The 25,531-nt window shown below is 37.4% G+C and overlaps 1 protein-coding gene across 5 annotated transcripts in view; it reads left to right on the forward strand.

The window, feature by feature from the left end:
• Positions 1–25,531, forward strand: part of znf469 (zinc finger protein 469) — a 227,596-nt gene that overhangs the window by 144,016 nt on the left and 58,049 nt on the right. For 4 of the 5 annotated variants that reach the window (XM_030137126.1, XM_030137128.1, XM_030137127.1 and 1 more), the window contains one exon: positions 17,635–17,778. The gene's annotated coding sequence lies outside the window, so the exon portion shown is untranslated. Of the gene's footprint in view, positions 1–17,301; positions 17,486–17,634; positions 17,779–25,531 lie in introns of those variants that run through there. The other variant, XM_030137129.1, reaches the window with a different exon arrangement.

A 25,531-nucleotide genomic window follows, 5' to 3' on the forward strand; every position in this document is an offset into this window, starting at 1 on the left:
TATAACCCCTGCTGTAGCTGTACTAGTGTTATTTTATTTTTGCAGGTTGTTTGCTACTTGTATAGGGCATTCCAGGGTGTTTATGAAATCAAGAGTAAGACTTGTTCAAATGGTGCAACTTCATTTGTGTCCCAACATACTATTCTTTTCAACCTCACAGCTGTTATATTACATGGACATTGTAGCTGTAACATTTTACTGTGAATTTCCTGCTACTGTATAAGAAAGAAACAAACTCAGTATCAATCATAGTTACATTTTTAAAGAGTGTTTTATATGTTTCCATGAAATTGCAACACAGTGACAGAATATATAAACTAGTGCCGTCAAACAATTAAAATTTTTAATCAGATTAAACACAGGGGTGCTGTGGATTAATTTTGATTAATCATGGTTTAATATCATTCATTTTTAATCTATATTAATCGCGTTTCATTTTGCATGAGCAAACAGACTCAAGAAAGAAGGGAATATATATGTGTTTGTTAAACACCTTCAACAGTTTCAACAAAACAGCTTGAAAAAACTGTTCCGTCTTGGGTTTTTTTGTCCTCATATTTCCATCCAGAGGGCCAACGTGCTGTTTAGTGTCTTCCATCTTGCTGGGTTGGTTCTGCTGCCTGTCACTACTGGATCAACTGCCCATTTGTTCATGCGTGACGGTAACTGTACTTGAACAAACTGCCCGAAATGCATTGCCAGAGATGTTCAGTGCGTTAATTTTGACAGCCATAATATAAACCCATAAGAAGATATTACTAAATATGAAAGGAAAAAGATATATGTTTTAGTAAAATACTTACGGTATGAGAAAGATAATAATAAAAGTACCTTTGTTGAGTAGGCTACATGCATTAGTTCATTTGCCAAGTATGTAATTATCAGTATCTTTTCTCTATTCATCTGGTTACCGTGGTATTGATAACGCTTAACATATCACCATGTTATCGCTTTATTCTACTCGTCTTAAATGACTCTTGCTCACCACATTCATCTACCTTTCTACTCCACCCGTCTACTCCTTAAGTTCACCTACAGTACACTTTTTATTGCTCACTACTGTTGTTTTCTCGCTCTTCTGCTCTGTGGAATTTCTTTGTTTATACTCAGTATATTTCATTCTATAGATTATCTTGACAGTGCTTTTTTATGACTCACAAAGATGGATGTGCAAGTCACGGTTCACATCTATTGACATATTTGAAGACTTCTGGGGGATTATTTTAAAACCAAACTAAGTAGTAACCCAGTAATGTTCCACATACTATAGATACCATTTATTTGTACTGTTATTGACTCAAGGAATGATATTCAGTCACTCATGTCAGACTGAGAAAAAGTTATATCTTGTCTGCTTTATTATATCCACAATATGTATGTGATCATAAATAATAAAGCAGAATGGAACTTGCTAACATTGTAATAGCATTGTACGTCGGAAACGGCATGAGTACAAATGGGACAGTGTTGACATCACATAGACGTGCCTGTTCCATCACCAATAAACACAGAGACTGAGCAGGAGTTTTCAGATCCATCATCACCACAGGATTAAGTATAACCCCAAATAAGAAATGGTTGACACACTATGGAAAATACACATAAAAAAAGAGCAGTGATATTAAATTTTGCTTTGACTTGTATTTTATTGAAGACGATATGACCAAAACATATTTGATGTTTTGTCTGTTCGGCTTCATTTCATTTGTAACTACACATCCATTCCTCCTCCGATTCAGGCTATAACACATTCAAGAAAAACTTAGGACAGTAAAGCATTTACTACTTTATAATGTTAACAATTTTCTTCACACTTCAAAGACGTGAATATTTTTGACTAAGTTTCATATATTGTGATATTTGACCCAATTGGTTACTTTAAACATGACAGTGAAAGTGAAATTTGGACTATAAAACATTTACTAATTTTGTATTTATTTTTTTTACACATTGAACCTTTAATTGGCCTTATGAATGGACCTGCACTATATATACTAACTCTAATAACTGTTTCTTTTCATTACATTTCAACAAATTCAATCAGCCTCAGGGTTTGTTTATATTTCAATCTTCATATATATATATATAAAACTGTATTTTTTTCATTTGGGAAAATACAAGAGTAAAACAGAAAAAAAAACAACTAAGCACATTTATATGTCATGTCTGAAAAATCAACAATGGTAAAACATGAAATTGAATATATACACATTCCATAGTTCTCTGTTTGAAAAAAAAAAACAAAAAACAGCTCTACTTAAAATAAATCTTCTCTTTTCTTGTTATATTTTATTAAATAACATACTTTAGAACAAATAGATGTCACATTTTTGCCCCATTTACTACTTTCTAATGATACCATTTCTTTTCACAATTGAAAGAGGTGAATTTTTACAATAGATAGATAGATAGATAGATAGATAGATAGATAGATAGATAGATAGATAGATAGATAGATAGATAGATAGATAAGCTTTATTTCAGACTCATGGTCCACATTAAAAAGCAAACATAAATACAAACACAATAATAAAAAAAACACACAAAAAAACCTTTATATTTTCACTCGTCTCATTCGTCCTGCAAACAAGTCCAGCCGATGTGGAACAGTATGGGGTTTTCGTTGTGGTTTATGAAACAAGTCAGCACCTGCACCCTGTTCTTCCTCAGTCACTGTGAATGTGGTTTTTCATTTTCTTGTTCAAATATGCATGGGCATCCCTAGAAAAGTTATCAACTTGAGGGCAGAATATGTTGCTTCAAATTCTTAATGTGCTTTTCAATGTTTAAGTGAAAATGACCTTCAGCGCAGAGACTTGTTACAACTCCAGATCATGACAGACTCTGACTCCTGGACTTGTTGCTTCTAACAGTCTGGATGGTCCTTTTTATCTTTGGAGTACACAGTGTCCTTCTCTTCCAAAAAAAGGCTTGAGGAAAGTGATTGGTCAGAGGCGCTACCAGACACAGTTAAAATAAGGCTTTCTTTTGGCTAAGTAAAGCTTCAACTGGCCTTTGGGATCTAATTATGTATGACAAAGGTTGCGGCGGTAACCCTGACCCATGAGGTTTTATCAGCTATATATGAATATTCTGGATGGGATGTCGACCGAGGATCAGAGATCACAGCGATCATTTTAGACTTGAACCCCTCCCCTTTGCAAACAGAAATACATTGAGATTCCTTGAATCTTTTTGCCATATTCTGCACTGTGGAGGCTTTGAGGTTGGATGAATATTACATGGAAATGACAGGAAGTCGAATGGATAAAAGATGCAATGTGTTGTGTTCATACTGTCTACAATGAAATACAAGTCAATCTATGATATCTTTTTGATTTGCATTTACTCTACTGTGCCAACTATTCCTTATTAGAGGTTGTATATCTACCCTGCACCCTCACCTTAACACACTGATATATGATATGGTCAAAAGACAGAAGGAACACATCTTTGAATTAATTCTGCATACAGTACATGTCCATGAAGGAAAAATTGCTTAGTATTATAAATCTCAAAATAAATAAAGATAACGCTCATCAGCCTCCTGAGGACAGAGCTAGGCCTTCTGTCATTTATCAAAAGACTGATGAGATTTTCTCTGCATATTGACTTAGAGATATCAAATGGAATTCAGCTTAACTGCAATGATTCACAATGCTCTCCTTTATTAAATAGAACTACTATTAACACTAGCTGGTACTGGCCAACTCTTTTCCATAGCCGAGTATGCCTATGTTTCCCATATGTGAGCAAGTGTGTATAAAGAAATGCATTTCGCTTTCACATGCAATTGAAGTTTGAAGCTCTACTAACCACTTCAGGGTCCGATCATGTGAAAGTGAACATCAACATGAAAAAGTACATTTGCACACATCATTTATCAAGTTGGCTCTATTTCATGGAACTGTTATCCTTTTTAAAAACCCACTTGTAAAAAAAAGAAGTTACAACCGATTTTATCAAGTGTACTTTTTACACCATAGCCATAGCTCGAATTTTAATATTTGTGAATATTATTGATATTTATGAGTTTGAACATTTGTGAGTTGCTCAAAAGGCCCTGTCCACATGTTACCACAAAAATACAAATTTTTATTTTTCCAAGTTATTTATAATTCAGATATTTGAGTGAAACTTTCAGAAAGTAATGATCTTTTGATATGTTGTGGGTGATGCATACAATGGTAAAGACTCGCTTATGCGTTACTATGGCAGCCTATCCACATGTCACCACATTCTCATGTCAATAAAACAGAGACATTTCAATATTTTACCCTCAAATTTATTATATCTATTTATAATATCTAAAAGGCTTTGTCCTACTTCATATCAATTTCTGTCGAAAACCGCCTGTTTTGAATGTTTGCGTAAAGCTTAAAAAGTGATGTCCGTTTCAAGTCCACATGTTACTGAGCAGTAATTTGACATTTTTCACCTAAAAATTTTATGTCCCCAAATTTTGTTACATATAATGTTAAAGTGCTTATAAATACCTTCTCAAATATGTATAATGCATGCATATAAGTTACTCTGCTTACATGACAGAGACTGTTGAACACGAAATGTGTCCATGTGTTACCACTTGATCGGACCCTTCAGTAACACACCGCACCTTATTTTGTATGAATGTATGAATGAATATAACACCAGTTCTATAGGTGTATCCATAGCCTCCAGCAACTTTTGGAAATTGGGCATGTAACTTCTTGAGGTATATGATCTATGATATAATTTACCTCATTGCATTACATTTGGCTTATAGAATTAGCACTATTCATTTTAATACATGGTAATAAAATCTAATAAAGAATATAAATAATTCATACATTGAATGGGAATTACACTTTTAAGATGTATATTGTATGTTCACAGAATTTTCCAGGGCTATAATGTGGAGTTTGCTGCTGTGTGATCATTTGTGGATTCTAAGCCATTGCCTGCATCAACTCGTATGCCTGTCTCTTGCTGTGAATGATAGTTGGAGGTGTCAGTGCAAACAAAGTGCAATGGGAGAAGATTTCTTTGGCTCAATATCTCTGCTGCTTTTCTTTTAAAAGTTCCCTCCTTCTGCCTTAAATATGCATTTTTACAAAGACACTGGTTCACCCTTAGTGTGCCATGCAATTTTATCAACCAAAAATTGATCACCACTTGGCTTGGAATTTAAGTATTTCTGTTGAAGTCATGTAATGCACGTGTTTTGTTTTTTTTTAGCCACAGGGTTACATCTCTATTTTTTCTTTACCTATAGACTCTGTGCCAGTTCATCATTCTATGACCCAGATTCATTTTCTTCTCTTTGACTGACCTACATAGACCTTGTATGTAAAATCCTTCCGTACAATGTTTTTATAGTGTGCGTGTATGAACAGTGAAAGTTATGTTGTGCATTGTGGGTATGAGGCACACTGAAAGGTCAAAATAATCATGTAACCTTCAGACCTGTATCCACAGAGCACCTGCCTGTGGTATTTAGACTGTGAAGAATGACAGGGCAGGAGTTTATCAGTAATAACCAGGATGACATGATGCCATTATATAGTACAGAGTATTAAAAGCATATATTTGTTAATAAGCCAATATAGTTATGTTTTATTACCATTCCTTTGTCTATCTGTCAGCAGGATAAACTTCAGCCGTAATTTTCATTAAATCTGGTAGAGGGATAGGCCATGGGTCAAGGTCAAATACCTTAAAGTTCAGCATAAATCCAACAAAAGGGATAGATTCTGCAAATTCTTGTCATTTTTCTAACATAAAATAGAGCATTGATTGAATTGCAGGACTGTGTTCGTGTTTGAAGTATGTGATTTTTGAGTGTTCTCTTGTTTAGTACTTTGAATTTTGGAGACTGTAGTCCAGGACAACAGATGGAAATTAGCTTCTCTGCTAAATCTGGTGCATGAATCTTGTTCTTTGCAACTAATGCCATGTCTTGTTACTAAATAAATAAATACAAACACAAGCCACAGCTGAAAAGAAACAAAGGGTTTAAGTTAACTTTCTTTATTATCCCTGTAGGGAATTCAGTCTGCATTTTACCCATCCTAATACACACACATAGTACTTAGTATTAGCATTAGCGATTAGCACACAGGAGCAGTGATTCATGACATCACCACACCATCCAAGGGGTGACAACAAACCCATAGCTGGCAGTTTTTCTTTTATTTTAATCATTTTAATATCAGTATCTAAAAAAAAACAAACAACAAAAACACTGTATTCCCAGCTGTGAAATGATAATGAGTCCATTTACATGACCATAAAAATTAGATAACTGGGAGTAATCAGATAATTATATTAATCAAGTCTGATGCATTTACATGCACTGCAGGATTGCAGTAATTGAAAAACCCTGGTTTAGAATTATTGAATTTCTTTCAGAGTATGTACGTACTCATCCTTTTCTTTCTCACATTTTATCACATCACTTCCATTTTCTATGATTTAATTGTTTTCACACATGCTCAGATGTAAAGTAAATTAGATGAACAGCTTTATGTACATGCACAAGGGCATCAGAGTATTGGGGAGAAATCCAGGTGTGTTAATCTGATTTCTCTTAATCAGATAACTACTGCTGTCTGATAAAGCATATCAGAAAAAGCTGTTTTCATGATCACTTGAATAATCCAGTAACTCCTGAAATTGGATTATGATCAGAGCATTAGAGTGCATGTGAATGTGAACGGGCTCAATGGAACAAACTCATCAATATCTCATAACATGTTTTTGACTAAGTTATATAAATTGTGATATTTGATCCAACTGGTTACTTTAAATATGATAGTATGGCTGGGCGATAAAACGATAACGATATATATTGCAATATAGCTTTTCTTCAATTGAAGTATGAGACATGCTTGATACAATTTCGATAGAATTCATTCATCTATGTTTTGACAGACATAAGAACAGCCAATCATAGTTAAGTAGCGGCGCACCGAACCAATCACGCAAGAGGCACATCAAGTTAGGATGACGCACACACAGGCGTAACAGCCAACCGCAGTACACACGCTATTGTTTGGGCTGCAGCGGGAGATAATGAGTGTTCCCTCGGGAGAAAATTTGAGAACTTGGGCGACTGGGTTACTGAAAAGTAGGGTGTGAACCCTTTCCATTCTGGCGTACAACAGAGTCATAGAAGCCGGGAGTCAGACGTTCAAAGCATGTTTTTTTCACTTTCAGTTTATTTTTTGGTTTACATAAGTACCACAACATATGTATCCCTCTCTCTCTCTCTCGTGATGTCTTCACAACTAACTTGTGAGTTATGGAAAATTTAAGCTTGACAATAATAGTGGTTTGATTTATATCATGATACATATCGATGTCGTCTGATATGAAATAAAATTATTGTGATATGATTTTTTTCTATATCGCCCAGCCCTATATGAAAGTAATCAAAACAATTATTTTTTCTGCAACCTGAGAAAATGTTTCACCATGAAAATCACTTAAAACAGAACTGGATTTTGTCTCTCATTCATCTTTTGACTCAAACATAAGCCCGATTCACTCCTTGAATCACTCGTGCTGATTTGAATCTATGTTCCACTATTTTTATATAAGTTCACCTACGGTACACTTTTTACTACTTACCACTGATGATTTTCAACTCCTCTACTCTGTGGAAATCCTACCGCCCACGTCCATGTTCACTTATACAGATGTTATCTCTGGTTTACAGAGAAGACAGACTCACTGTTCACCTTCTATGTTGTGAGTAGATGCATGTCACTGTCTCCAAAGCACATTTCTTTGATCTCTGATAACAAACCCATAAAGCTGCAGTGTGCAATAGTTTGCAAAAATGTCATAGTCACCTTTCAGCATATTGTAATCCAAGCTGTCTGAGAGGAAATGAGACTTCTCTGCATCCTTTTCATTCTGTTAGCAGGCTATACAAATTGTCCCTGTGATGAAAGTTGGTTTCGGCAAAGTTTTGACTAATCACAGGTGTATTTGCACAGGTAGGAACTTATATCTGTCATTGATCGCGTTTTAAATTACCAAGTGCTGTTAAGATTCAGTTCAGTTAGACACAGCTCTAATGTTCTACTCCATAGACTGTCAAAGAGGTAACATGGCAGCTTCCATAAATATGATAGAGCCTTCTCTGTAGCAGGTCCAAGGCTCAGGAACTCTCTGCCCCAACATGTCACATGTGCACAGTCAATTGAGCACTTTAAATCTCTTTAAATGACGCACCTATTTGCACTGGCTTTTAATACAAGAGTGTGATTTTTATTTGTTTTATTCTTCTGGTTGTGTTTTTAGATGCTATTTATGTTATTACTGTGCATCTGTTTTTTTTTTTATCTGTTTTAGTATATCTTGTATTTATTCTTATTTTACTAGGTTTTAATACCTTGCATTTGAATCTGCAGATTTGTACAGCACTTTGGGCACTTTGCATTGTTTTAATTGTGCTATATAAATAAATTTGACCTTGATATTTTGGATTTAACGGTTCAAAAAATATTCAAAAAATTTTATTTGCCATGTGATCATACATATACACATAGGAACTTCTGTGCGGTCGTTCAGGGAGTCAGATAAAAGATACTAGAAAAAAAACTATATAGTTCTGTAAAAAAAAGTCCATGTACATCTATAAATATAAGTATATATAAAAGAGCATAAAAAACAATAAATGTCCATAAAAAATGACCCAGGAGACAATAAAATGAGCTAACTAAATAAATACAGCGCAAGGACGTAGTCAGTCTACAACAAGCTCACTTACACACATGCATATACATACATACACACACGTACATGTACACATATACACATACATACATTATATTGTGCTATGCCCAGTTTATTTTCCATTGGCCAGGAGCTTCACTGCGGCAGGGAAGAAGCTGTTGTACAAGTGTGTTGTGTGTGTGTGTGTGTGATGATGCAACACCACTTTTCATTTATGGTATGAAACGGTATCTTATCTGTTTATGTATTTGGTCTTTCAATTTGGACAGAGAGGAAAAGTGGGTATTTTGAAATTCTGGCATTTTTCTTTGTTTTCCTCTTATTTTAACCGTCAGCTAAGATAGACGTGAAGTAACTAGTTTGCTGTGAGATAAAGAGGTTAACTTCATGATTTATACAAAGTCTGTGTGTTTTCTCAGAATAAGACATCAGTACAGCAGGACTTCTAGCTGTAGGGAAAGTCACTTCATGGAAAAGTATGACATGCCTATACTTTATGTATTTTCTGTAGCCTATAGTTTCCCTTGGCAATGCTATGCTTTTTTTCATGATTCATAAAGATGGATGTTGAAGTCATGGTTCAACTGTCAGTCAAGTGAAGTCATCGTTGAGCCGGAGGTACCTGCCCTAATTCATAATCTATAAGAAATGTACTGTATGTACACGGATCTTTTGCGGGGGCTACAACATGGATTTTGCTATTGCTGTTGTGTGATCATGCGTGGATTCCAAACCATTGCCTGCATCAACTCGTATGGCTGTCTCCCGCGGCAAATGATAGTTGGAGCAGGTGTTAGTGCAAACAAAGACCCATGGGAGAAGACTTCTCTGACTCAAGCTTTCTTCTGCTTTTCTCTTCCTCGTTCCCTCTTTCTCTCTCACAAATACACTTCTACGAAAACACCCTTTCACCCTTACTTCGCCTTTCAATTTCGTCAACCAGTGAGGGATTTATCTCCTCTGGGCTTGGATTCCAATCATTATCTGCTGAAATCATCCATGTAACTTACGTGTTTTACAGCCACAGGGCAACATATCTGTTTTTTCCCCTGTGGGCTCTATACCAGTTCATCACTTTTTGACCTGTGTTTATTTTTTTTTCTTCATGTAAGCTATATGGTTCAGTGCAAACTATATACCTATAACATATAAGTATTTTTCATATATATATTTATAGTTTACCTGAATGAACTGCACATTTATTGGCTACATTATGGATATGGGACACATTAGAAAGAACTCTGTAACCTTTGCACTTGTGCTCATGGAAGCACCTGGCTGTTATTTAGACTGTGAAGAATGACAAAGCAGGAATTTCTCAGTGTAAACTTGGAAGAGATGATGCCATGCAGCATAGACTAGTACAAAAAAAAAATCTGTAAACAGTGAAAAAAAAATCCTAATCATTTTTTAAGTCCCTAGGATACCATCATATAGCTAGTGGAGTGCTTTTTTTGTTTGCATGTTTACTTTTTCTGTGAAAGCTGGAGCCCCCCTTCAAAAAGCCTCATCTGCTGTGATTGGTCGACTCCACCTGTGGGACAAAGACCCACAATGACCCAGTTCCATCCCATAACTCCTAGTGAGCTCATTAATCCTCTGCAGGAGACAGTAACTCACAGCAAATTTACAATATGCCCCTTAGTCCATGATGAGTCATAAAAGTCTTTTAATCAGATTTTAGGAAAGGGTAAATACCATAAAAATTTCAATTCAGTCCAGTTTTACTTTTAAAGCCCAGCATCACAAATCACAGACAAATGTCTTTATGATCTGTACAATATTAGTGCTTCAACAACGAATTGATTAAATCGTTCCAAATCAATTCTTAAAAGAGTTGGCAATGAATTCGGCAATCGATTCGTTTGGTCCTGAGCACATTAGTATTGAGGCAGAGGAAAACAGAGGAAAACACAGAGCAGCATGGCTAAGACTTCGGATGCCAGGCCAGATTTTTAAAGTTAGGTTTACATTACGTTCCCGGTGGCCACAGCAGTCCTGTTTTACCGAAACGTAGTGCACTGTTTATGCAACAAAAGTGAATATGGAGAAAAAAATGGCCAAAATCCCACGGAGCACTATGTTTCGGGCAAACAGAGCTGCCAATGGCCACTGGGAACATGATGTAATTATTAGTACTTATTAGTATTACTTTAGCCCGCTAGTTACTTACACACTATCATCGTAATAATAACATTTTCATCAGGGTTTATTTTTATCAGGCCACCAGATTAACATTACCTATCGCTGACTGGAACTAATACATACAACGCTAATTTGATAGCCTATAACTGGAGCTGGTTGAAGACTATATCTTGCTAGGCTCTAGTCATAACAAGTCTAGGTAGTGGGCTACCGCTCGCTAACTATACCCTAAGTCTTTGCGGGGATGTAATCATTAGTGACTTGTCTGCAGCCTATATTGCTTTGGGTTAAATACTGATCTTTGAGAATCGAGTCTTTTGGGTTTATCCGATGAATCGATTAGTTACTCTACAGATTAATTGATTATTAATATTATCGTTAGTTGTAGCCCTGTACAGTATACAACATCCTCTGTAAAACAATACTATTAAACAATAAATAAACAAATAAGGTCAGAGAATACGAAGAAATACAGCTGAGTGATCTAGTCAAAAGATCACGTGACAATATGACTGATGTAATATATGAGGTACAAACTAACTCACAATTTTCTCACCTAAAATGTAGTTTCTCAGGTTTCTTAAGGCTTACACTGAGTGCAATGGCTTTTTGTTGTTCTTTGACTAGAAACTGACAATAAGTAAATGAAGTAAACAGTAGCCCATATGTCCCTGTATGTCCTGTACATAATGGTGCAGTGTTTCCATTATGTATCCGGACTGTGGTGGCTTAATTTATCCCACTGGGGTTTTATAATGAATCAGAAAAGTTTCTACAAACCCTAACACAACTCTAAAGCATCTGTATCAAGCAGAATCACTGCACATTGGAGTTCAAAAGTTGGACCTGCTGTTCATGGATATATGGCAATTCTTCATCATTATTTCTCTGCAAGTTAATGATTAATTCCGGACACTTTAGTGCAGACAGACGCTTAAGTATTACTAACACTGGACTGAAATAATCCCATATCCTATTGACCTATGTTACAATAGGATGCAAGGGCCATTTAAAATTAATGTCAACTGAGTAGAACCCTTTGGAAAACACTGTTCTATGTATTTTTAAGTATGATCCCTCTGAAAAATAGATCATATTACAAATTAAGATGGATCATGATCTAACTTCATGAGATCACCCAGCCCTGTATACAAATGGTTTATTTTGTCATGGTCGGACCACTTAGTGCATGTGACATTTAGTGCAAGACATATCACATAAAGTATAAAGATGTCAAATTTGTTTTAAATGGGACTTTAAGACACAATCCTGGCTTTGTCATCATTTATTCTAGTGATTTCACTTTTACAGGAATACATTCTGTTTTGCGCAATTGTGTAGCAAACCCTCCTGGAGATGACTAAGTGATTCTTGTAGTAGTGAACGTCTTGTAACCTCAACTAAATGAAATAAAAACAAGCCGTTTTCCTCATTTTCCGATCACCACCGTCATCCTTTATAGCTCTTGTCATGCCCCCTGTAGATGCTCGTAAGCCCTACTTCTGACTGGAACTGGGATGCAGAGTTTCCATTGACTGTGGGTGTGCATGCCATTCATTGTGGTACTAATTCCACTCCAGTTCCCCTCACTTCAACTCTTCTGGGACCACTTTCAGCAGACTAAATAATAATCTGCTTAGACATCATCCAACCTCCCAGGATATAGATCATTATTGTCCCCTCCACACCCCCACACTGACTTAAGCAGATGTTATGTGTTCATTAATCATCATCATAATTATACACATACTCCGACAATGTAAAAAAAAAAGTCTGTTTAGATGGACACTGCTTTATTATGGACACCAATTAAAAATTTGTTTTGGTGATGACTTTAATGCATACAGACATAACCATAGCTGTTTTTTCATGTGAGCAAACCCAGAGCCATTAAAGAGAACGAATCACAGAGACATACTGTACTGTATATGCAGACTTTTGGAATATGGCCTAAATATGTGAGCCAGTTGTTCGGTCTTAAAGCATTAGGGTCAGTGACAGATCTAAGATCCTCTTTTGAAATTCTACAGAATGAGGAGCAGTGAAATGGGAATGTTTAAAACAAGACAAGCCGGAATTGGTGGGACTCTCAGGGAGAGAGGGATGACCATCCAACAGAGAGAGGAACCCTGCCAGATTCTCAAAGACGACGCACCATGACTCATAGGTCAAGGCCCCTTGCCTGTAAACAGGATTTTTCTCATAATTTGAGTACTGAATCACATGCTGCACTCACACACTCTGCTCTACTTTTCTGTTATAATCTCTATCACTTTGATTCAAGTGGTACTAATCTCTCAGGGAGTAAGGGAGAGATGGGAAGGGAATCAAAAAAATGAAGCAAAGGATAGTAAAGAAGGGTGTTATCTAGAGAGTCCGGAGAGACGAGTGCGTGTTAGCAAAGTTAGATAGGTTAAGGATGATGCTAACTGTTGTAATATCCCAAGTGTGGTTAATACAAAAGAGCCAAAATGATGACCGGGTTCATCACGATGACTCTTTAATCTGGTTTTTCCTTAACATGCTTTTATGTCCCGCAAGCCTGGGATGTGTTGTGAAAGCTGTTGTACGTCAAGGTCATGGTTAGGGTGTCTGCACTGCTCTGGTTTACTTCTTGATCAAGTTAGTAAATGACCAAAGACCTGGACTGGATAAACTCTTCTCTTGACCCTGTCATTTTTTTTTAAAACTCTGGAAGTATTAATTAAGTGCACGTGTAGTAATAAAGGCAATGTGTATTTTCCCCTCAATTAAAGACTGATGTCTCAATTATACCGAAAGGCCTGTCTGGTAGTGTGTCTTCTGAACTGGTGTTACCAAGAGGGGGGAATTGTTTTGTCAAAGATGTGCATTCAACTTGGACAAAAGAGGCAAAGACAGAGTTCAAGCTTCAAACTATTAGTTCAATGCAAAGTAATGGAATTTAACTAAGTATTTGTGTTTCTGTGTATTTAGATTAGCACTACCATTATATTATATAGGGTTATATATTAACTAATTGGCCTAAAATAGAACAATAAACTATGCCCCGAGAAGCAATACAATATTAACTATGCAGTGGCTACAAGGTCATGTTCATACCCCTCTGGTGAAAAGTGAGTTTGAGTTGAAGATTCATTTCTGCTCGTCTCCTTACATGAAGTTTGTGAGGGAGCTGGTGTTGTGCTGGCAGCTACATTTCTAAGATAACAGTTACTAGTATTACACACTGCTGCTGCTGTTGCAGAGAAGCCCAAGATATGCACTGAAAAACTTGGAAGCAAGCGTAAAGTATCAGCAGCTGGGGGAGTTGGCATATCAGAATGCACCCACAGAGACCGAAACCACCACTGAATTAACACTGCATATACTCTCAGACTGTGGTATGAAGTGTGAAGCTCATTGTTTACATATATCTGTATTATGGTATCATCACATTTTCTCCTTCAAAGAAAAAAATTAAGTTGCTCAACATAACAGTGTCTTATAATCTTCACATCTGCTGATAGTTTACATTGTAGCTTCTTTAGCTTAGCTCTGTAGCTAACAGCCACACTAAAAACACAAGTCGCCTCTAGTTTGCATACAGTTTGTGTTACATTAGCTGCAGTAAAGATCTGTTTTGGATCCAAACATTGTCATAAGCATCACAATGTAGTCTGAACCTTGGACCAAAAATCAATTAACTGAGCAAACATAATAACATATGATACTGTAATTTCTGGTCTATAAGCCACTACTTTTTTGACACGCTGTGAACCCGTGGCTCAAACAATGATGTAGCTAATTTATGTTTTCATTTTGTTTATTTCGCGCATTTACAGAATACATGCAAATTCAAAATTCAAAAAAAAAACCCATTCATCTATACTCGAAAAGGAGTGGGAAGAAGAAAAGCATATTTAATCCCACCCCCATTCTCATCATTAAATAACTTAACATAATAACAATTTAAATCCTCACTCCTGTCCTTTGACTTCAAGCCAGAACAATGAACAAAATAGGCCTATACTAAATTAGAATGAACTCATTTGACAGCATTTACATTGCATAACCAAATTGTGTGTAAAAAAAAAAAAAAAATTGAAACAAAGAACATTCCTGGTGATGTTACCACAGGTAATAGTTAATCATCAACTTACATGATAATAATTACATACCAACAATGGTAAAAACAAAAAACTGCAATACCACAAGTGGTAAAGATCAGCAATAATTCCATACCAACAATGGTAAGAAAAAAAACCAAAAAAACTACAACAGCACTAATGGTAAAGGGCAGCATATCCCAGCGATGGTAAGAACAATAGCAGATGGTAATGGACAACACATGCCAACTAGATGAGGAACAACAAGTGCACATTAACATATAAGACAGAATATTTATGTAACATCAGTTTTAAGACCCTCCATCTTTATACTGGGACCAGATCATATTTTTGTAGAACAGTTTAAATCGGTGGATATTTTGCCATTGCTTGTGTTGGATGTCCAGACTGTTCCAAAGTTTCACTCCACATACAGACACACAAAAACGTTTACGAGTGGTTCCAAATTTGGGTAATGCAAAATCTCCAAAACCTCTCAAATTATGAGTACTCTCCCGAATTGTGAAGTTTTTTTGTATATTACTTGGTAGTAATTTGTTGAATGCTTTAAATAAGATTATTGATGTATAATATTTTACAAGATCATGGATTTTTAATAGTTTTGACTGAATAAACAGATTATGAGTGTGTTCTAAAAGTCCAACCTTTTGTATCATGGGCTAATGATTGATCCGGCTGTCAAAGAAGGAAATAGAGCTGCTACATGTAAGCTTGGCATCAATGAATTGATGGTGAGATTTTGGAGACGGCAGCGTGAAGCGTGGGTGCGACTTATAGTCAGGTACGGCCAATAGTCCAGAAAGTATGGTAGTAACTGTGTACCTTCACAAGAGAACACAGCAGTGTAGTTGAAATATTTGCAGTTTTCTGCTTTACACTTCATTCCTTTACTTTACACCCATCCCCTGTGATGAAAGCTTGGGCAATGCTTCTTTTGACTCTTAAAGTTGTTTCTAACCAGTTTTTTACTCAACTCCTCACTTTCTGCTGCTTTGGTTAAGGCCATTGACTGTATATAATTAGCGGATGGAGGAACCATGACGTCAACCACTGGTTTCCACGTAAACACACAACCAGATGCAAATGTTACACACGGAACATTTAATAGGTAACAGTATCATTCTAAATTGCTTATACATAGGCATGAAAAACACCCATAGTATAGTTAGTCCATTTACAAAGGAATGAAGCAATCAACAAATTAAGATGGAAAGTCATTGTTAATAATCCTATTGTTCTCTGTTCAGAACTTGAGGGTCATGAATATCCCTCATGCACACATTGGGGGTGTGAGACAGTCCATATTATAATTTTTTATAGAGTATTCACTGTCTCAAAGGCAGGTACAAAGGGAGCTCTTTGACTACTGTGGTGCTGGGCAGGGCCACCTGTTGTAGAGGTTTATATTCTGCTTTAAAGGGCTCCTCATAAGCCTCACCTCCTTATCATAGATAGTTCTGGTGGCTTTCATGCAAGAATGTTGGCCAGAACATCTACCTTTCACTTTATATTATAACAAATATGATAATTTTGCTATTATGGTAGACTCTTCATTCACAGGGGGGTCTAAGTTCAGTGTAACAGACCACTGGCCCCTTTCCATAACCACCTATGTTGTGTTGCACAGTCAGTTTAGTATATGCTCTAGCTACTATTTTCTCTCTTTTTGGACTCTCTTCCTCTCCTCGAAGGAGTTCATGACCCCTAAGCAGACTCTCAGCAGGTTTGCCTTTTAACAGACACACTTGCCGCCGAATAAGCAGAGTACATTCCTCAGATTCTGGAAAGACAGTGTCAAGGCTATTAAAACCTTAAAGTGAAAGGTGTGTGTGCTTGCGTGTGTTGCAGCTGGGAAGACCATATTACACAATGTCACATGCAGTGGTCGGGACTCCATGAGCAGACCTGTGCATTTCCCAGAATTATCTATTACGTCCCTTCAGTAGACCGTAGATTTACAACCTTAGTTTAACAGTTTCTTAAACGAGACTACAGTTGAAAGACTACGGGCAACAAATTCCAAACAGATTCCTTCTGTTGCCTTACAGTGAGCTCTTCACTTCTTCTACTACCACACACACTCCTATGCACATGCACCAAGCATGCTTTAATAAGAGCAGGTGTGTCTCCCTCATCACACAGCTGCACACCAGAGCATGAGAAAGAGGTAGAGGTATACCGATAGATGTCAGTGTGTGTGTCTGTGTGTGTGTCTGTGTGTGTGTGTGAGAGAGACAGAGAGAGAGAGAGAGAGAGAGAGAGAGAGAGCAAGAGGGAGAGAGAGGGAGAGGATTCAGGCAAATTTAGATAAACAGTGACAGACTACGGCAAGGAGAGAGGGATCTTAGAGAACTCTTTATTGGAAGTGCAGGAAGGAAATAAAAACAGCAAGATTTTAAAAAGAAAGAGCGGGTGGTTTACTGATTGGCAGAACCTCAGGAAGAAAAGTGGTTTTAGGAAAACTTTAAAAGCTACTGGGGAAAAAAAAGAAACGGAAGAGAAAAGAAGGCAGTGGAAACAGAAAAGTGGTGAGAAAGTTAAAAAATTTTAATGGAGCAAAGTGTTCTAATCTTTTCTCTCCTGAGGGTGTTTTTTTGGAACTCTCATCAGTTTGGGCAGGACTCATTTGTCCCTTTATCCCTTTATCCCTCCCTCCTTCTTTTTTCCTCTGCCTTAGTACACTGCAGTAGAGCATGACTAGAGCCACACGATGACTACAGGTTGAGAAGTGAGTGAGAGAAAGGGAGACAGACATCAAGGAGAGGCTGACGTGCACCTCACACACTGGAGTTTGGAGTCACCGCACACCTCGCAAGCTAAGGTGAGAGGAGAATATCCTACCAGCATGTGAGCTTTCATTGTGCATGAGTTTGTGCATGTGTGCATCTGTGTGCATGTATATTTGTGTGACTATATGTAAACACATCTGTCGGTGAGAGTGTGACCACGATTATGGTTGAATTAGAGCATTGAGCGAGTGGCTGCAAGTGTTGGATCTGTTTGAGCAGTGACTTTTCTTTCAATCCACCCCAGTGAAGGCTGCTATTCATATTTCAGTGTGTAAACCTCCCTCGTGTCAGTGATCAGACTTTGAAGCGTGTGTGACAGGTTTACCTTTCCAAGATCCCACTTCTGTGTATGAATCATCCAGTGAAAGGGAGCGAAAGACGCGTTGCATATGTATTTATCTACACGTGTATCTCGTTTGTTTCTTTTTGATTCAGCTTTGATTTCAGTTTCTAAGAGATTTCACAAACAGCAGTGAATTGCTCAGCTGTGTCAGCAGTGGACACCTAGTGAAGGACAGACAGACCACAGAAAATAAAGAACTCATCTGGCCACAATATGCGCTGCCTGCACATTTTGCTGTCACATTTAAAATAGCTGGATTCCTTTTGTAAAAGATTTGTATTTGCAACAGACATCAGATGCGATGACAGTGATGAGAAGCAGAAAACAGATGTAGTAAATTTATATTGAATGCATCTCTGCGCAATCTGCAAGCATGCATGTATAACTAGAAATGCCAACAAGTAGCTGCAATGGTCTTAACTCTATGCAATAATACTGTTTATACTTTAAATACTTTTTTCACATCCTTTTGCTCTCACTCTTTCACTTTCAGACAGATTTATCTATGCATTGTGGTGAGCCTGCTTTGGTTCCAGCCCACTGGTGACAGCTAAGAGTTAAGAGGTTCCAAGGTGTAGCCAAGGGATCTAAGGGTGGGGCTCAGGTATAGCAGACAGAGGTCACTTTAAGATGTTTGAGATTCCTCTGTGGGGCTGCCTGTGCTGTGGACACACCCAGCCCCCAACCTGCATGCCTCCACCCAACCTCTGTTCCCTCACCTCCCACCATGCCCTTGACTTCCCCTCCTTTCTCCTCCCCACACGCCTACTTTATCCTCTGTGCCCTACGTGTGGAACCTGCTCGGTCATGCCAGTCTGCCTCCATGTGCCAGCCTAACTATCAGACTCATTTAAAAGGTGGAAAATCGTCCTCAGCACTGCCAGGTGTGGCATTCCCCCTGTGAGTGTAATGCTGTACTGTGCCAGGTGTCCCATCAACATGTCTGACTGGGAGAGACAACACATGTTACACAAGTGGAGTGGGGCATGGCCTGAGGAGTCTTTGATTTCTGATTTTGACACAACACTAATCAAGACGCTACCAATACTGGTGCACATTACATACTTTCTGTCAGTGTTGAGAATAATTATCTCAGATTACTATACTTACAGTGTTGGAGTACTCTCAAAGCATATACACATGAAAGCAAGGCGTGTGGATGCAATACAAGTGCACATGCTATTATTCACTCACACAGAAACCTGTACTTGTGTTTTCTTCTTCATTTCCTCTTTGTAGCGACACTAGCTGGTCTTTTGAAATACTGACCATGACCTTTGGCTTTTGTGCTTAATCAGTGACATGCAGGATCTCTTTTTGTAAAGTTGCTTAAATGTCAAATGATAACAAAAAGTGCTGAAAGAATAGCATCCCCAAGGCAGTATGTTATGAAATGGGAAATTATGTGCTGATGTCCTGTCATTGCACTTTTACATTTTGGGGCTTATTTTTCATAAAATAATAAAGTCTGCTTTTACACATATGGTAATGAAACAATAAACCTAAAAGTAATAATTATATAAGATATTAATAACCAGGGGGTTGGCCAATTCTTCTTGAAAAAGGTCATGGATTGTGAGTTATGAACATGGCCAACCTAAGGAGCTGAAACATCAGCCATTGTGAAGGTCTTGATGAGCAAATGAGTGTTGTGAGTGCGTAGTTAGGGTCAGACTAACACTTGTCACAGCCCCACACGTGGTTACTCTTCTGTACGCTCATATCATGTACAGTACATACGCCTGGTTTTTATGTATGCGTGTTTTGAAACTAAACTAATGCAATATGTGTTCCACTCCCAGGGGAAATGGGAATCTGAAGGGCTACAAACCTTGTTTTATCATGTGTGCAGGACATAAATCAGATGTTGCCTGTGTGCATCGCATGCTAATTTAACACAAAATACATTCTACTGGCTATTTTTCAACCGAAATATTCAATTGTTCTCAAGACCTGCATCATTACAAAAGCTTTCACACTCCATCCCCACATAAAGCTACAATTACAATTTCACGGAACAAAATGTGATAAAATTATTGCCAGATTTGCTCATCACTCAACATTTCAGATCATATGCCATTATCAAGGGACTAACCAGGTATTCCTTTGAAACCTTTATGGGAGAATTGATTGATTTATGAGACTACAGGCGGCAGTGAGGTCAGGAATCCAGGTGTACAAGGTTGTGAACTGAAGGTGCCAGATAGAGAATCCACTGAGACAATCAAATGAACGTGGGATGTTAGACATGGAGTTAGTGTGCATTGATGCTGTTGACAGAGAGGAGCAGAAGTCTCAAGGTGTCACTAAGAGCCAAAGAGAAAACTTCAGCCTGAGAGTAATAGCAGTGGGACAGATGGAAAGAGAAGGGTGTGACAGAAGAGGGAGACAGCGCAGAGTATGACAGCAGTGTTGGCCTGCTTCAGTGGCCCAGTAAATGCTGCTGAAATGAAAACCATATCAGCCTTGCAGACGTTTTACCTCACCTTACCTCTCCTCCTCTGTCCCATACTCCCTTCCTTATAGACTCTGTGGGTCTGCCAGTGGTATGGTTTTCATTAGTTTTCATTAGTTAACTGCCACCACTGAGGCTGGCTGCTTCTCTTCTTTCCTATGTTGTTCATTTTTCTTCCTCTTCTTCTTTTCCCTCTGTTTGTTACTACCTTCCTGTCAGTTTTTTTCTGTATCAGAGCTGAACCAATGACCCATAACTGTAAACACTGAAGTTTATGGTGACATATGTTAAAAAAGTAAATGGCTAAAAACAATATAACAGTATATACGGTGATATATGATAAGAACCAGACGCCTAAAAGCAAGTGGGTTTGTGCTGCTGACTGGTATGCTTTAAGGTGTTGCAGATTATTGAAAAAAAAAGAAACAGAATAGTGTAGCGACAATACAGGCTTTTGGATGAAAGATTAAGAAAGCTACTAGAAGGCAGACTGTGATTTTTATTGTGAATATTAAGAAGAGACTGTAGACATGATGGAGTTTTGTACATGAACATAAACCAGTGAGTTTGTCTGCAGTAGTGGAGTGATGGCCAGTACAGTAGAGAATACAGTGAGCTGTGGTGAGTGTTACATGAAGCTCCAGTTACAAAGCAGATAACAGCGTAGTAAATAACATCCAATTTTATGAAGGAGAGTCTTTGAGAAAGACCAGTAGGCTGCATCATCATACAGTCGCAGAAAAAATGATGAGTGATATTTATGCACTTGTGTGATTTTCATATGTTTTGAAAATGTTTCTGTCAGTGAAACATAATTTGCTGCGCATTATGCATTCATTCATTCATACATTCATTAAAAATGAACTTTTCTGCTACACACAACAGGTACAATCTCAACCAAAAAGTATGCATGCATGTATAAAAGTACATAAAGTAAAAAAAAAAAAAAAAAACAGTTTTGAAAAAGTCTGGAAAATATCTGGAATTATTATTTGGATAGAGTATGGAGTAAGGTTGCTGTCAAAATAATCATTTGCATAAGGTAGAAACATATGAATATTAGTCTACAGTCGTGGAAACAATTATTAGACCACCCTTGTTTTATTCAATTTCTTGTTCATTTTAATGCTTGGTACAACTAAAGGTACATTTGTTTGGACAAATATAATGATAACAACAAAAATAGCTCATAACAGTTTAATTTCAGAGCTGATATCTAGACATTTTCCATGGTTTTCTTGATAATAACCAAAATCACTTCAGTTCTTACATCAATAGCTATGGCATTGTACTGACAAAAACAGTGCTTTTAGGCATTCCATGTTTTCTTGTCTGTCTGTTTTAGTCACATGATACACACAAGAGTTAGTACGTGATTGCATGACCATTGTTTTTAATGACTTTTGATGGTCTAATAATTTTTTTCCACGACTGTAGTTCAACATTGGGATGTTTGTGTACGTTTTCATTTGCCCAGGTCATCATTCATCTTACTGAGATTCTTGTAGCTTTCAACATAATCAATCTTCGAGCCATCCAAGGTGGAAATTTTGAAGGGACACTCAACCTGTGATACATTTCTGTGAAAAACCATGCATTTAGTTTTAGACCCGAGGGAGACCAGAGAGGGTGTGTTGAATGTCACTGAAACTGGCCTACAAAGAAGACAGTGCAATTTTCAAGTGCTTCCTTATGTGGTGGTCACTGTGACAGCTTTTCTCATAATTTCATGTGTTCTGAATTAAAGTTTTATTATTTGTTTAAAGGTTCAGTGTATAAAATTTTATGGCATCCAGTGATGAGGTAACAGAGTGCAACACACTGAATCCTCCTCTCCTACAGTGGCTGCAAAAAACAGAAACAACCCATTAGAGACACTTTGTTTTGTCTGTTGTGGGCTTTTTAATTAAATGTGGTCCACACTGAAACACACTGTAGTAGGTGATGGTAATGCACCTTAACACTAGATGCCACCCTCTATGAAACGTGAAAAAGGAGATTCTGAAAATCTCTATAGCTCAGTCTAAAGTATCAAAAATCCAACATAATTATTATTTTACTCTATTTTTTTATTATCATATCCACTTAAATCCACCTAAATTTTACACTCTAGACCTTTAAGATATCTTCCAAGTGTACATTATTCCACCCCTCTTTCATTTGTTTGTGCACATTGAGATAGATGTATGCACTGAACAAGATACACAGTGCAAAAGCCAACACTGCGAGCCCTCACATGCTTCTCTGTACTCTCCTCTACACAAAAACTAAAAAACTCACAGCTAAAATGTATTGACATGCTTCCGCATTTCAGACAATATATTAAGGGTGTTCCAAGTTCACAAGACAAAGTGGAAATATCTGCCCTATGGCATGGAGATGAACCAAGAAAATATTCATAGAACACTAGGCTTGCAAGTACTTGCTGCAGAGAAGTATTGGCCCATTAAAATTAAACAATTTAATACATAGTTACAAAACACTGCAATATTAGCAGCCAAAAACTCAACGCAAAATATTAGATTTAACCAAGCTTCCACTGTAAATGGCTTCTACTTAGCGCCTAAGATTGTAAAACAATGGCTTCATGCAGCAGTAGGATAATGTGGTGGTCTGGGGGTTTGTAGGATAAACAGCTGTGGACAATCTAACTCAATGGGTGTAAAGCACAGGGCGCTGGTCTTATGCTCCAGCTGAAATATTGGAAGACACTCAGTCATTTGTTTGTTCCTGTTTTCCACACTGACAGACATCACAGCGTCAGGATCTGCTGGACCAAAAAAAAAAGTGCCATTGTAGTAAATTGCAGGAAATTAGAAACAAATGGGATTAAAGCTCACAGGCACACTGCAGTTGGCACAGAGTAAAATTATCACCAACAACAGCAAAGTATTACATTGAAGCCATTTTTGCACGTCCTCCAAGATAAGCATTTCCTCTGTTTAGGGAAAGTAAAACCTGAACCCATACAGTACTGGTTCATAGATGTGATTTTTGTATCTGATGTATTATATTGTACTAATGGGTATGAAGAATGTTTATTTTCCTACCTTGGCTTTATTCCTACTTCCCACATGAGTCTTTTTGCCTATCTTATCATCCATCTCCCTCCTGTAATCTTTGTTTAGAGCTGTTTAGTGTGTTTTTGCTGTGGTTTACAGTATATATATCACTAGTAATACCCCTGAGGGGATACCCGGTATCATGTTCTTCTTTTATGTTCTCGCTGCTTCACAAGGTGAGGAATGATTTAAAGCAGTTCAGTTGTAGTTGAGTAAGGAGTCAAAAAGAGGAGTGCATCCTTTAAAGAGGGAAATACCTCTCTAATGTCAGGGTTGATTTTATCTGTTCTGTCCATGGCAATCTCTTCAAGGCATAAATAATAATGATTTTTTTTTTTCACATGCTTGCATTTTTAATTCTGATATACAGTGTAAATGAGTTTAAAGTGATTATCACCTATTTCTTTTTATACAAATGGATAAATGCAACATCACAATCGTTATATTTACATTATATATAAGTTATGTAGTCAGTGATTTGTGCAACTGTAACCTTTAACCCTTTGTAACACTTCCTCTCAGACCTTAGGGTACACCTGGGTGGGGGGCGTGGACATATTGCTGACAACTAAAGTGTTTGAAGAAACATAACTTACTTAATGAACTGAAATTCCTGCCTGAAGCTTTAACCAATCTGTCTGTTGTACAACTTTTGTCTTTTTTTTTTTTTTTTTTGTTTGTACTAGGGATATCCCAATCCGAGCCCTGTTCTGGTCGGGGGGGGGGGGGGGGGGGGACAAATGTCCTGCCCCCTCAAATTAAAGTTTCTGAAGGTAGGGAAAAGGAAAATGAGCTGCACAAGAATTAGAGGGATTAGTAAAGCGTCTCACTTTCACTTTATGATCTGCGCATACTCATTATGAGTTACATACGGTAGTGAAGAGCAAGTTGGGTTTTTTTCAACCCGCTGATCCGCGCATCACTAACGTATGGCACGGAATGTACCCCCATATAATACCTGGATGGACCTGTCCATAGACGTGCTACAGCTGTGGCAAACATACAGCCCGTGGGCTAAAACCGGCCTGTCAAAGGTTCTAATTTGGCCCACAGTATGAAACTGGAAAGTGCAAAAATTATACTAAAGTTATTAGTCAAAGGTGTCATACTTGTTTTAGTTCAGGTTCCATATTCAACCCAATTGTGATCTCAAGAAAAATAATAGTATAATAACCTATAAATAATGACTCCAAATTTAAATCAAAATTTCATTGTAAAAAGTTGGTATCAGGTCAAATCAACAGAACTAATCCTAAAAAAATCTGATCAGATTGGAAGCAAAAAAATTCAGATCGGACCATCACTAGTATGTACTGTCCCAGCTCTGGTCATTATGAAAGATGAGCAAGTCTCTTTACTAACACTTTACCTGATTTCAGTGCAGTCTCATAGTTCAAAGCCTTCATACAGGGAGTTCACACGACAATGCCACGAGAGGATAAGGTAGTAATTAACACACACAGTGAAAAGACATAATCCCCGACTGAGACACATGGGTTCATACACACATTTAACTCTATATTAAAGCTACACTTGGAAGCAGCACTCCTATTATCCAGGTGTGTGTTGAGAATACACACATCTACACAACAACCCTGTTCCTCTCACCACTACTAAATAAAGTCTTGCCCTTATCACAAATTGTTTATATTTGTGATTCAACACTTTTTGGCATCCACCTTTGCTTGGTGTAAGCCCCTGCTTCACTTTCCCACATGTAAAATTATCCTCGAGTGACTTGTTGAACCTGAATTCAATATTGACTTGTGTTTATGTGAGCGAAAATGAGTCACTTGACAAACGTGTCTGCCAAAACAAGTGTAAAATAATCTTATCGCTATAGCTGTTGTCCAAGGTTTTGGCTTTAATGTTTGATCCGGCCTCAGTGCTTCCCTTTTTTGTGTTTTTTTTTTAAACAATTGATA

Source organism: Sphaeramia orbicularis, chromosome 6 (genome assembly GCF_902148855.1).
Source record: "Sphaeramia orbicularis chromosome 6, fSphaOr1.1, whole genome shotgun sequence".
Classification (NCBI taxonomy): Eukaryota; Metazoa; Chordata; class Actinopteri; order Kurtiformes; family Apogonidae; genus Sphaeramia; species Sphaeramia orbicularis.